Genomic DNA, 13,659 nt, shown 5'->3' on the forward strand with positions numbered 1-13,659 from the left:
CCCCCCTGGTGTGGACATCAGCCCCTGGAGGAAGGCAACAAGGATTTTAGGTTAGCCTTGGTGTTCCTAACTGGGGTGTAGGGTGTGGTGGTGTTATGACCTGTGACCCCTGGCTGGCCCAGGGCGTTACATTCCCCCTTAGCAAAATGCAGACCGTCCGCGGGCTGCCCGTCCAACACCGGTTTTATTTTCTGAAAATATATAAAAGAAAAGGTAACATAATACAACTTATGGCATCATCCCACATCGGGAGGTTTGGTACTTAAACGTTGCTAAACATTTTAAACGGTTGCGGCTGCCGCTCTCTCCCACCCAAGTAACCTGGCCCTGATGCTGCCCCTAAAACCCAGGCAGCACTCCTTGACCCCAGTCCAGCACAAGTTACCCGAGCGGGATCTGTCCTTCCCCTCCAGAGGGTAGCCACCGGTATCTGTGGTGGCTGGGCCCCAGCCTGCTCCACTGCGGGCCCTCCCTTCAACCTGCCTCTCCGGAGGCGGTTACGGTAGCTGCACAACATATTTATTTACAACCCACTTAACGTTTGTGGTTGCCCTGCGAGTTCTCGAGCCTGTTCATAGGAGTTCCTATGCAAACAACTTTTCAAGCGGTCCCCACGGGGACAACGGTGATGGCAACGGCCAGTTTCCAATCACGGTAGACAATCAGGTCAATCTTCGGTAATCATTTTTCATTTTCAAAAACTTTTTCAAACACACACTTTTCAAAACACACATGCTTGTGGTCCCTATGGGGACGATGCAACGGTGCTCCACTGCCATTATTCAGAGTCCTCGATTTCACCTGAGGGAGGGGGCACGGCGCTCACACGGGACTCCTGGCTGCCCCTCAACTTAGCATCCAGCGCGAACCACCCCCTCTCCCCACAGTGCCGGGTGTACTGCACTATATCACCCGGCATCAGATTACGACCGGGGTGCTCCTCTGGCAGGTGAGCATTCACATCCCGCCGGGCTATAAACACTTCGGCCTCCAGGCCCGGTTCATATATAAATCCATAGCCCCGGCGGACATCAAACCGCCTCACCTGCCCTTCATACAGCGGGCCCCGGACCCGGAAGGTAGCTTGTCTCAGACTCTCCTTCTCCCGGATCGTACGGGCCACCATCTCCGCCTTCTTTCTCTCCCGTTCACCGATTTCCAGGCCCAACGGTACCGGCTCCCTGTCCCAGTATGGCGCTGCTGCGAGCTCCGGAGCACGGATCGGGCCCCGCAAGACCTGTTGGACATTGCCCACTGCTGGTACTCTGGGCGACAGGTCCCGCGGTGACTTGGCCTTAGACGCTGCTTTGCATCGGCAACCCGGCGCAACCTCAGCCGAGGTGTGGGGGATGGGCACAGGGGCTTTTCGCGGTTGGGCCTTCGGCACGGAGCGGGTCATCGGCTCCGGCTCGGGAACTTTCTCGGGGGACGCCACCGGTTCGGTTTTCGGGGCTTTCCAGGGCAGCACCTCCGGTCGACTACGGGCTCCAGCTGCAGGTCGATCCGCCTGGGCGGACATGCTGGGTATCGCTACCGGTTGTGGTGGTAGCGGGCCTCGTGGCGGGGTCATGGCTTCCGGGACGGGTGGCGAGGGAGGCAGCAGGGGGAGAGGGTTTGGACCGGGTCCCGCAGCCGCGATGACCGGCCCTTCGAGGGCATCGGAGCGTGGGTCACTCACCCTCCCTTTCTCCGCTTCCTCCTCGCGTCTCCGCACGGTCGCTATGACGTCCGCCATGTCAGTCTCCCACTCCTCCATGAGGAGCTGAATCTTGACCTGCAACCTTTGGTAGAGCTGCGCGGTCCGGATCTCCACCCACGCCGCGGTTCCAGGCGCGGGGGCTACGGTGCTGCAGGACGGCATGAACATGTTGCTGGCGGCCTCTCCCAGGAACAAGATGGCTGCAGGGTCCTGGCGTCCCTGCTTTTATAACCGCGCTCACATGCGGCCAGCCGCCATTCCGTCTCCCCTAGCCTCTTTCCGGCCCCTCCTCTATCGGGGCGGGGTTTTGGCCTTCGCGCCTCTACTACTCGAGAAGACGCTCGAGCGGGAACTCTTCGCGCCAAAGATGGTGACTTCTGAAATTTTCCGGCCGGATACCTCCGGCGGTAACAAGGCGCACCTCTACCCAACGGCAGAGCGGTAAGATCCTGTTCGTGACGCCAAGTTGTCGCGGGCGGAGGAGGGGACGCCGCGCTCTCCCACTGCTCGGGTCTGGCTGCCGCTGCGGCTGCTGCGGCCTGCTGCTGCTGCTCGGTGGCTCGAGCGATGGGTCGGATCCCGGGGACTCGAGCGGCGCTCCTCGCCCATGAATGAAAGGGGATTGGTTTTTGGGATTGTTTAATTGTCCGTGACGCCACCCACGGTTGTGGTGATTGTGTGGACACCACCGCTGCTCTGTATGGGGATCCCGGGAGCGGTGACAGGGAGCAGCAAAGTTGTTGGTTCTCCCCTTCCGTGGGTAGGGGGGTAGTTGTCCCGGGGCCCAGTGATGAGGAGGGTGATGCAGGGCTTGGTGGGGTGCAGGGACGCGGGGGCAGCGCTGTGCCGCACGGCACTGTGGTACTCACTCAGCCTGAGACGATGACACAGTTCTCGGTAAAACACACGGCTGGAAAGACGGTTCCCATTGACGGCTGCAGTTGCTATTCCCCAGTAGTTGACGGTGACGGTCCTTTTTTCTGCACCTAAGATGATATTGGTAACGATGGGTTCCCACCGGTAACCCGCTCCCCGGCTTGGATATGGGCCGGAGGAGCCCTACTTTGCCCGCAGGCACTGGCCCTGAGAAACTGGTGCCCTGGCGGTGGCGGTGTCTCTCTGTAACGGTTGGACTGTTGCCTTCAATCGGGACTTGCTTGTTGGGAGACCCAGAGGTCCCCTTCACTAACGGATTTGGCAAATTCACGGCGACTCCTAGCCTTGCCGGGATCCGAAAGGCCCCTGCCACTGGTGCTGACTGCTCTTCGTATACCGCTCCGGTACCGTCGGGCCACCACCCGTCCGCGGTCCTTCCAGCAACCTCCAAGCAGTCACCCCTGCAGAGAGTCACCGCCGTCTGCTGACCTTGCTGTCTCAGTCCGGGGCAAACACCCGGACCAGCTTTAGGCTTTCTTAACTGTTCCTTTTTCTGTCACTCCTCTCACTGTCCTCCTTTACCACTTCCTTCTACTTCCTCTAACTTTTCTTATCTGCCTGGTTCTCCCGCCTCCAGGGCTGTGAACTCCTCGGTGGGCGGAGCCAACCGCCTGGCCCACCCCCCTGGTGTGGACATCAGCCCCTGGAGGAAGACAACAAGGATTTTAGGTTAGCCTTGGTGTTCCTAACTGGGGTGTAGGGTGTGGTGGTGTTATGACCTGTGACCCCTGGCTGGCCCAGGGCGTCACACATTAAGAGGACTTCTGCATGCATTTAGTGAATACCTTTCTCTAAGAGTTCAGAATGGGTTAAAATAAACCAAACCTAAGCAACGCCTTTCATTGGTCTTTCACTGATCTATCTTCAACTTTTGCCTGGGCCTAAGTTTTCCACCAGTCTTTATGTCCTTGTATAGTCTCAAAACATGCAATGCTTGGAAATGCCCACTCTGCCAATGGTTGGAGCCACCTCATCTATTGATGGACTGAGTGGCGTATCCTAGGATTTCCTAACATTTCTCCTCTATGCATTCAAAGGACTTCTCCATCCATCTAGTAAATACATTTCTCCAAGTGTTCAAAATGGGCAAAAAAAAAAAAAAAACCCTGTCCTCAAAAGTCTTTCACTGATCCAGCTCCGACTCTTGTATGGGTCTAAGTTTCCCACCAGGTAGATGTAGAAACTTGGCACTCAAGATCAATGTGAATAGCATGGCAAACGGCATAGCTGGGTATGACACGGTGTCATACCAAGCTACACCACTTGCCACGCTACTATATTTTCTGAGGACCCTCTGCACAAACACTGATGAAGGTCTTTTGACCGAAACGTCTGTGCTTGTGCTACAAGTTCTTCACAATAAAAAACACTGTTCACATTGATCTTGAGTGCCAGGTTTCTACATCTACTTGAGACAGTTTTGGACCCTACTTGTGCAGCACCCTAGAAGTGCCATGTGTATCAAATCACTAAGTTTCCCACTAGTCTTTACTTCCTTGTGCAGTCTCAACAAGTGTAATGCTTGGAAATGCCCACTCTGCAAATCACTTGCCAATGGTTGGACCCACCTCATCCATTGATGGATTGAGGGTCATTTCCTAACATTTCCTGTGTGTGAAGATGAGAACAGGAAGTAGAAACCAGAATACGCCGAACAAGCACCACATATCAGACTTTGTGGCCAGCAGTGATGACCAGATTACGCTGGTCAAGCACCAAATGCCAGACTTCGTAGTCAAGCATCAAAGACCAGACTACTACAGTCAACTACCGCAGACTAAACTTCATTCCCAGAGCAGAATTCAAGTAAGCTGGGCTATTGCTTCCTGCTCTGCCATACAACACTAAGTAAGAAAAGTAATTTGCCAAAGTTGGACCTGTGGATGTCCATGTCCTAGATACATCCGTTTGTGGTGGCTCTTGGAGCAGTGACTCCAGCAGCAGTCCACTCCCTGTGAATCTCCCCAAAATTTTCTTAACAATTCTATCAAGGCTGACTGTGCACCTTTTTCTACCACACTTTTTCTTTCCACTCAACTTTCCATTAATTTGCTTGGATAGAGAACTCTGTGAACAGCCAGCTTGTTTAGCAATGACCTTTTGTGGCTTGCCCTCTTTGTGGAGTGTGTCAATGACTGCCTTCTGGACATCTGTCAAGTCAACAGTCTTCCCCATGATTGTGTAGCCTACTGAACCAGACTAAGGAACCATTGTAAACAGTTAGGAAGACTTTTCAGGTGTTTTGTGGTAATTATTCAAATTTTCTAAGATAATGACTTTTGGGTTTTCATTGGCTGTAAGTCGTAATCATCAAAATTAACAGAAATAAACACTCGAAATACATCACTCTCTTTGTAATGAATCTATACAATATATGTGTTTCCCTTTTGTATTGAATTACTGAAATAAATAAACTTTTTGAGGATATTCTAATTTATTGAGATACACTTGTATATATATTAAATCACTAGCATAGGAGTTTCTGTGACAACTGCAAGGGTGACACTGATGCTTCACTGATGGAAATACTGGACTGGAACCTTACCCCCACCTGAGCTGCCACCCCATCATCATCAGAGCTGCCACTTGGCCACCAATTTAACTGCTGCCTCACCACCACCAGAGCTGCCACCTTACCATTCCCTGAGCTGCCACCCCATCAATACTGGCGCTGAGACCTCACCACTAACGGAACTGCTGCCTCACCACCACTGGGGCTGCCAACTTGCCATTCCCTGAGCTGTCACCCCATCAACACTGGAACTGCCGCCTCACCACCACAGCAGCTTCCATCTTACCACCACCGAACCTGTTGCCTCACCACCACCTGAGCCAGAACCCCATCACCATGGGGCTGCCACTCCATCACCACCAGAGCTGCCATAAATTCCCCCAACCCATAATGTCATACTGTAGGATGTAAGCTCGCAAGCATAGGACCTTCTCCCCTCTGTACCAGTCAGTCATTGTTGTTTACAATAATTTATAGTTGTATTTATATATAACCCCTTCTCATGTAAAGCATTATGAAATCAATGGTTCTCTATAAATAAAAAATATATAACACATAAAATAGTAAATAATATTATTAACTTAAAATCATGCTGACATGTTCTCTTTAGAAATATAAAACAACTAAATCGCCCCTTTTCTCTCATGAAGAATGGAGAAATAGTAAAATGTCTAGAATTTAAAAAGCATATTTGGTATTGCTGAATCTGTAATACTTTGATCTATCAAAATATCATACTAATTACCTCCTATGGTAAATGCCACAAAAAAAAAAAATAATAATAATAATTTCCAACGCTCTCTAAAACAAAAAAAGGAATGCAAAGCAATCAATACTTTATACAGTATGTAACCCAAAATGTAATCAATAAAAAAAAATCAGCTCACCATGCAAAAAAAAAAAAAATTGCTTGTGAAAACTAGAGGGTTTGGTCTAAAAAAAAAAAAATCCCACAATTTTTATTTCTGATTAGTATATATCACATGCTAGTATTAATAATGTATAGGGTAAATGTGGTAAGTTTAGGCATGATAATAATAATAATAATAATAATAATAATAATAATAATAATAATAATAATAATAAAAATAATAATAAGCAGCTCCCTTATGGTAAACCAGCTTAAGCTTTAACTCAGTAAAAGACTTTACAAATAACAAGGGCTATTTCCTACAAAAAGAGCATCCACAGTAGAAATTAATAGGAACATCACTGACCAGGTCAACTTCAAAGGGAGAAACATGCCCTTGCTGTGTTTGTAGCAGTATGTGTCCACTTAAATTAGAAAGATCTAATTAATTTCTACAGTCAGCCACTTCCTGATACAGAGGTCCATGGGAGGCACATTATTTCAGAGATTAGCATGAATATAATCACCGAAGAGGATTGTCGAGATTGGCTTGGAACTTAGCTCTCACTGTAAAACACCAATCTATTTTTTTTTTTTTTATTTATTCATTCTTTTGTTTGTTTGTATTTGTTGTTTCTTATTTTTACATTTTAACATTTTACATATTAACACTATTTTTTCCCTTTCACTATTTTGTCCATTAGGAAAAGTCATTCAATACGGACTGAACTATATCTAGAAACTATGATTGTTATTATTATTGTTATTATTATTTATTATTATTATTGGGCCATTTATTCCATGGTGCTTTACAAAGTGGAAAGGGTATACATAAAAACAAGTAAAACAATCATGAACATTACAAAACAGACTGGTACAGGAGGAGAGAGGTCCCTGCCCGCGAGGGCTCACAGTCTACAGAAGATGAGTGAGGAGGTGTGCCGCCCCTGGTGCGGTCGAACCGCTCGGATCCGGGGTCTGCTGTGGCACAAGGGTCTCCGGACTCGGAGTCTCGCAGCCACTTCAAATGGAAAAGGGGGGTATGTACAGGGGATAACAGTTTGTGACGCCATCCATGGTTCGCGGTAAGGGGAGTACCGCCGCTGTCGATGGGAATACCCGGGGGCAATGGAGTGGGGGAAGCCAAATGACGTTCCCGGGACTCTGGATGTAGATGCTGTAGGGAAGAACAGTGCTGGTTGGAAGCAGGGGAGGACCATGTACTCACTCAGGCAGGGTTAGTGGTGATGCGACCGCAAAGCAGACTCTGACACAAGGGTAAACCAAGTCTCCGGGTGCCAGTGCCTCTCTGGGGGAGCTCGTCCGGGAATCCGCTACCTTTGATGTTGCGGGTGCTCGGTATGTACCTTGCCTTTATGCACTATTGTTAGATGTTCTGAGTGACCCCTCGGCCTGAAGCCCTCAGGGTCCTGCTCCCTACACTTGGGTATAGGAGCTGTGCTCTCGATGGCTGACACTTGGGATTTCAGTGGGCTGCATGGGTTGGAAAGCCCTATCCCCCTTGTTGTGTTGATGTCTTCGATCTCTGAGCTCTTGGGGACAGTTCATAGAGATACTATCCTCCACAGGTTAATTATCAGGTTGCGTGAAGCTACTCCCTGATCTAGGGTCCAGTACCCCGCCGTGCTCGGTACAGATTCGGTTACTAGGTACTCCGGTGCCAACTGTTCTCCAAAACTAAGTCTGACTTCTTTCTCTAATACCCTGCGACCGGGTCTCTGAATCCTCTGGTCCCAGACCACCGTCTGCGACCTAGCCAATTTCTCCCAGGGAACTCCAACTCCCCTAGCTCCTCACTCTCTGAGGGCTACCACTCAACTGACTCAAGTCCCTCCCACCAGTCTGTCTGACCCATAGGCGGGTGGCCCTATTCCAGCTAGACCACCCACTGGCGTGCCTGACAGGGTGTGGTGTAAGGTGACTAGGGTTTGAATGCTCATGGAGCAACATTAAAGTTTAGATCCCAGAACTATGGAGAGTGGGTTCTGCACCAGGAAGAAAAGAGGGTGCAGTTCCCTGTGTCACCCTGACTAGTTCAGGGGTGTCACAGATACAGTAGGTGAGGACAGAGCTGGTTGCGCAGTAGTGTACTGGACTGAGTGTTACTGTACGTTGTAGGCTTGTCGGAAGAGGTGGGTCTTCAGGTTCCTCTTGAAGCTTTCACCACCAAATAAATCAACAAACTTCTCAGCCTGGGTAGTATACAACTAAAACTTAGTTTTTAATTAATTTGTTAAAAAAGCTATATTAAAAACACACACAACATGAAAGACAGACAAAAAAAATCGCTCATTAGCTCTGATTCAGTATAACCCAAACGCTGATGCCTATTGGAAGACTAGTGATTACTCATCAAAATTGAAGTGACAATGGGTCAATAATTAGGTTTGGCAAGTCCACTGTCCGATTAAGAGAACTGAATAATGGAGAATTGGAACAATCTCACCAATATGCAGGCGTTGTGTAGATGTCCCATGCGAAGGGGATCCATTCCTTGAAATTCAGAAAATGATTGAGAAGCTAGTGATGAAACCACACAATACCCTCTCAGTGGACCACCATGCTAAAGAGGCTCCCTATACACGCTCTCTATGCATTTCGTCTAATGCTCATCAGGAGAGGAAGGGAATTCAGCCAGTCAGGCTATATAATGGCACTGGTTGCACCTGCAGCATTCATGCCATGCCAGGGATACCAATTTTGATGAGTAATCACTAGTCTTCCAATAGGCATTGGCGTTTGGGTTATACTGAATCAGAGCTCTAACAAGTGATTATTTTTGTCTGTCTTTCATGTTGTGTGTGTTTTTAATATAGGTTTTTTAACAATTAATTAAAAGCTAAGTTTTAGTTGTACACTACCCAGGCTGAGAAGTCCATTATGAAAAGTCACCAATCTTTGCAAATCATTTTATTAGGGTATTTTAATTCATTCCTTTAAAAAAACACATGAAAGTGGCTTCCAAACCTCGTCTTGTCCCCAGACTGTTTTCCTGCTTTCAGTGGCTTTGATATCTGAATTTACTCATTTGGAGTTCTCCAAGAGTTGTGCTTAGGCCTCACTCCCACTTGCATATAAATTGGACGAGTGCAAAGAGAGAAAAAATTGCAATGCATTTGCAATAATGTTATTCAATGAGGTAATGTTCATTTGAAAGTTTTTTTCTCAGCTACAGTTGGGCTGAGCAAAAAATTGCAGCATGCTGTGTACAGTTGTGTTTATGGCACTCATTGATGCAAGTCAATGGATGGGACAAAAAATGGGACAGCACACAAACCATCCATACATCGACAGAGTTTTGTGCAAAAATCTCAAAGAAAAAATATATAAAGCTATAGATAAATGGCAGAAGATATTAGATAGATACAGGGGGATCTCAATAAATTAGGATATCATCAGAAAGTGAATTTATTTCAGTAATGCAATACAAAAAGGGAAACGCATATATATAGAGTCATTACACACAGAAGGATCTATTCCTATATATTACATAGTCATTGCACACAGAGGGATCTATTCCTATATATTATATAGAGTCATTACACACAGAGGAGTCTATTTTTATATATTATATATAGTCATTACACACAGAGTGATCTATTCCTATATATTATATAGAGTCATTACACACAGAAGGATCTATTCCTATATATTACATAGTCATTGCACACAGAGTGATCTATTCCTATATATTATATAGAGTCATTACACACAGAGGAGTCTATTTTTATATATTATATAGAGTCATTACACACAGAGTGATCTATTTCTATATATTATATAGAGTCATTACACACCGAGGGATCTATTTCTATATATTACATAGAGTCATTACACAGAGGGATCTATTTATATATATTATATAGTCATTATGTGTCGCCCAGGAATAGGGGGTACTCAGATCCGGGACAAGGGGTCGCTTCTGAAAGTATCACGGTGGTGTGACCCGGTCTGTGATCCCAGGCACCACAACAAAAGTGTGATTATATACAGGGGAGATTTGGTAGTCTATGTTCCGTGACGCCTCCCGTGGTGTGCGGTGAGGTAATGGAGCACCGCCGCTGCCGGTCACAGGATCCCGGGGATGGTAATGGGCAGCAAGGTGGTGATTTTCCTTCCACGGGTAGGGTGTTGATGTCCCGGGACCCCGGTGTGATGGATGGGGGAGTAACGGGTGCAGTCCACGGCTTGGACCGGGTGGTGCAGGAGCACTCACAGTATAAGACAATAACTGACACGAGTCCAAGAATTAACCAAGTTGCTGGTAACTGGTGCCCACGGCTGCTGTGAGGATGGGTCCCACACCCGTGTGTGTAATTCAGGTGTTTTTCTCCTGCCTGGTGTCTGTGTCTGTGTCTTCTCCATACACAGGTCCGGACTGGGTCCCGACAGTCAGCACCGGGGGGGGCACTACCCTCTCCTGGTCCAATTCGGGTCCTACAATTTATTCTGAGCCAAATAATTTAGAAGTACATTGGTAGAAAACTAAAGAAAAAACTTCTAAAATACACAATTTTTATTAATTCAGTATTAAAAAGGGAGAAGAAAAAATCCCAACATCTAAGTCAAATAATTACAGATAAAAATCAGATATCCAAAAAGAACAAGGGAGGGGCCTGACCCTTATATCGCCCTAAGCTCACCCCTTCCTTGCCACGGAGGTTGGCACCCTAAAGCCTGCGCATTTGGCGCTCCCGCTCAGCGAAGACTATCCCTTCAGGCCCTGGAGTGACCCTAGCAGATGTGAAGGTAATAGTACTAGCAAGGATAAAAATTCAAACAATGAACCAAATCAGATCTAATATAGATAATACAAATTATTATTATTATTATTATTATTATTTATTATTATTTATTATTATAGCGCCATTTATTCCATGGCGCTTTACAAGTGAAAGGGTATACGTACAACAATCATTAACAGTACATAACAGACTGGTACAGGAGGAGAGAGGACCCTGCCCGCGAGGGCTCACAGTCTACAGGGAATGGGTGATGGTACGATAGGTGAGGACAGAGCTGGTTGCGCAGTGGTCTACTGGACTGAGGGCTATTGCAGGTTGTAGGCTTGTTGGAAGAGATGGGTCTTGAGGTTCCTCTTGAAGCTTTCCACGGTAGGGGAGAGTCTGATGTGCTGAGGTAGAGCGTTCCAGAGTAGGGGGGATGCACGGGAGAAATCTTGTACGCGATTGTGGGAAGAGGAGATAAGGGAGGGGCAGAGAAGGAGATCTTGTGAGGATCTGAGGTTGCGTGCAGGTAGGTACCGGGAGACTAGGTCACAGATGTAGGGAGGAGACAGGTTGTGCATGGCTTTGTATGTCATGGTTAGTGTTTTGAACTGGAGTCGTTGGGTGATGGGAAGCCAGTGAAGGGATTGGCAGAGTGGCGAGGCTGGGGAGTAGCGAGGGGAGAGGTGGATTAGGCGGGCCGCAGAGTTTAGGATAGATTGGAGGGGTGCAAGAGTGTTGGAAGGGAGGCCAGAGAGCAGGAGGTTGCAGTAGTCGAGGCGGGAGATGATGAGGGCATGCACTAATGTTTTTGCTGATTCTTGGTTAAGGAAAGCACGGATCCGGGAGATGTTTTTGAGTTGTAATCGGCATGAGGTGAAGAGGGCTTGGATGTGTGGCTTGAAGGATAGAGCAGAGTCGAGGGTCACTCCAAGGCAACGAGCTTGTGAGACTGGGGAGAGTAAGCAACCATCGAGTTTGATGGAAAGGCTTGTTGGAGGAGATGAGTGAGGAGGAGGAAAGACAATGAATTCTGTTTTGTCCATGTTAAGTTTTAGGAATCGCGCAGAGAAGAAGGATGAAATAGCAGACAGACATTGTGGGATTCTGGTTAGTAGAAATATACTATAGCCAATATAATTCAATTGGAAACAGAGTGGGGTACAATGACCCAAAAACCACTCAGTTATATACCAGCGGCTCCTAACGGAAACCACACTATATTAGATCTGATTTGGTTCATTGTTGGAATTTTTATCCTTGCTAGTACTATTACCTTCACATCTGCTAGGGTCACTCCAGGGCCTGAAGGGATAGTCTTCGTTGAGCGGGAGCACCAAATGCGCAGGCTTTAGGGTGCCAACCTCCGCGGCAAGGAAGGGGTGAGCTTAGGGCGATATAAGGGTCAGGCCCCTCCCTTGTACTTTTTGGATATCTGATTTTATCTGTAATTATTTGACTTAGATGTTGGGATTTTTTCTTCTCCTTTTTTAATACTGACTTAATAAAAATTGTGTATTTTAGGAGTTTTTTCTTTAGTTTTCTTCAGGTCCTACAAGCGGCTGGCCTATTCCTGAGGCCCTCACTACCACTTCTACTAGCTCCCACCAGAGCTGCTTCCAGACTTCTCCCTTCCAGCAGACTGACTGAAACTAAACTCTGCTCTCTCCAAGCTCCTCTCTCAGCCTCCCGTTTTCCTGAGGAGGGGGCGAGTGGGGCCTGATTGGCTGGTGTGTATTGGTGTGGGAAACTCCCCAAGGGAGAGTGAGCTCTGCACCATAAAGATGGATGCAGACCTCTGTGACACCCTGGTTTTGCCAGGGCGGCACAATTACACACAGAGGGATCTATTCCTATATATTTTAGAGTCATTACACACAGAGGGATCTATTTATATATATTATATAGAGTCATTACACACAGAGGGATCTATTTCTATATATTACATAGAGTCATTACACAGAGGGATCTATTTATATATATATATTATATAGAGCCTTTACACACAGAGGGATTTATTCCTATAAATTATAAAGAGTCATTACACACAGAGGGATCTATTCAAGTGTTTATTTTTGTTAATGTTGGTGACTATGGCTTATATCCAGTGGCGTACCGTCAATAGAGGCAGACCACGCTTCTGCCATGGGGCCCTTGACGTGAAGGGGGCCCAGCCCCGGCTGCCCGCTGTGTGTGCGTTCTCAATTTCATACTTCCCAGCACCAGCGGGCTGCCCCGGGGAGGTCACCAAGCAGCTGGTTATAGCCGCTTGGAGCCCGCACTGCTCATACTGCTGCAACATCAATATGCAGACACTGCACACCGCGCGGCCTCTGTGAGAGATGCCAGGAGGAAGACAGCCAATCAAGAGAGGGGACAGAGCTTATTCAGGACAGCGCGGGAGATTGAAAGATGAAAAACACAGAGCATTAGCAGAGAGCATAATGAGCAGAGAGCAGAGAAAACAGAGCAACAAGGCAGAAGCAGTAGAATCAGCACAGCAAACAGAGAGCAGAGCACATAGAGAGAAGCAGATAGCAGAAGAACCAGAAAGAAAAGCAGAGGACAGGATCTGAACACAACCAGACCCACAGGAAGTGCAGCAGAGAGGCCGAAGCCACTAATATCTCTCACAGCACAGGAGCAGGTGAGCATTATATGTACAAATGTCTGTCTGTAACACCACAGAAACTGCCCTGCACTGTCACATCCCTGTGTGTATTCTCCCTGTACTGTGACATCACTGTGTTCACTACCTCTGTACTGTGACAGCACTGCATGTTACCCCTGTACTGTGACAGCACTGTATGTTACCCCTGTACTGTGACAGCACTGCATGTTACCCCTGTACCGTGACAGCACTGCATGTTACACCTGTACTGTGACAGCACTGTATGTTACCCCTGTACTGTGA

Source organism: Anomaloglossus baeobatrachus, chromosome 10 (genome assembly GCF_048569485.1).
Source record: "Anomaloglossus baeobatrachus isolate aAnoBae1 chromosome 10, aAnoBae1.hap1, whole genome shotgun sequence".
Taxonomy (NCBI): domain Eukaryota; kingdom Metazoa; phylum Chordata; class Amphibia; order Anura; family Aromobatidae; genus Anomaloglossus; species Anomaloglossus baeobatrachus.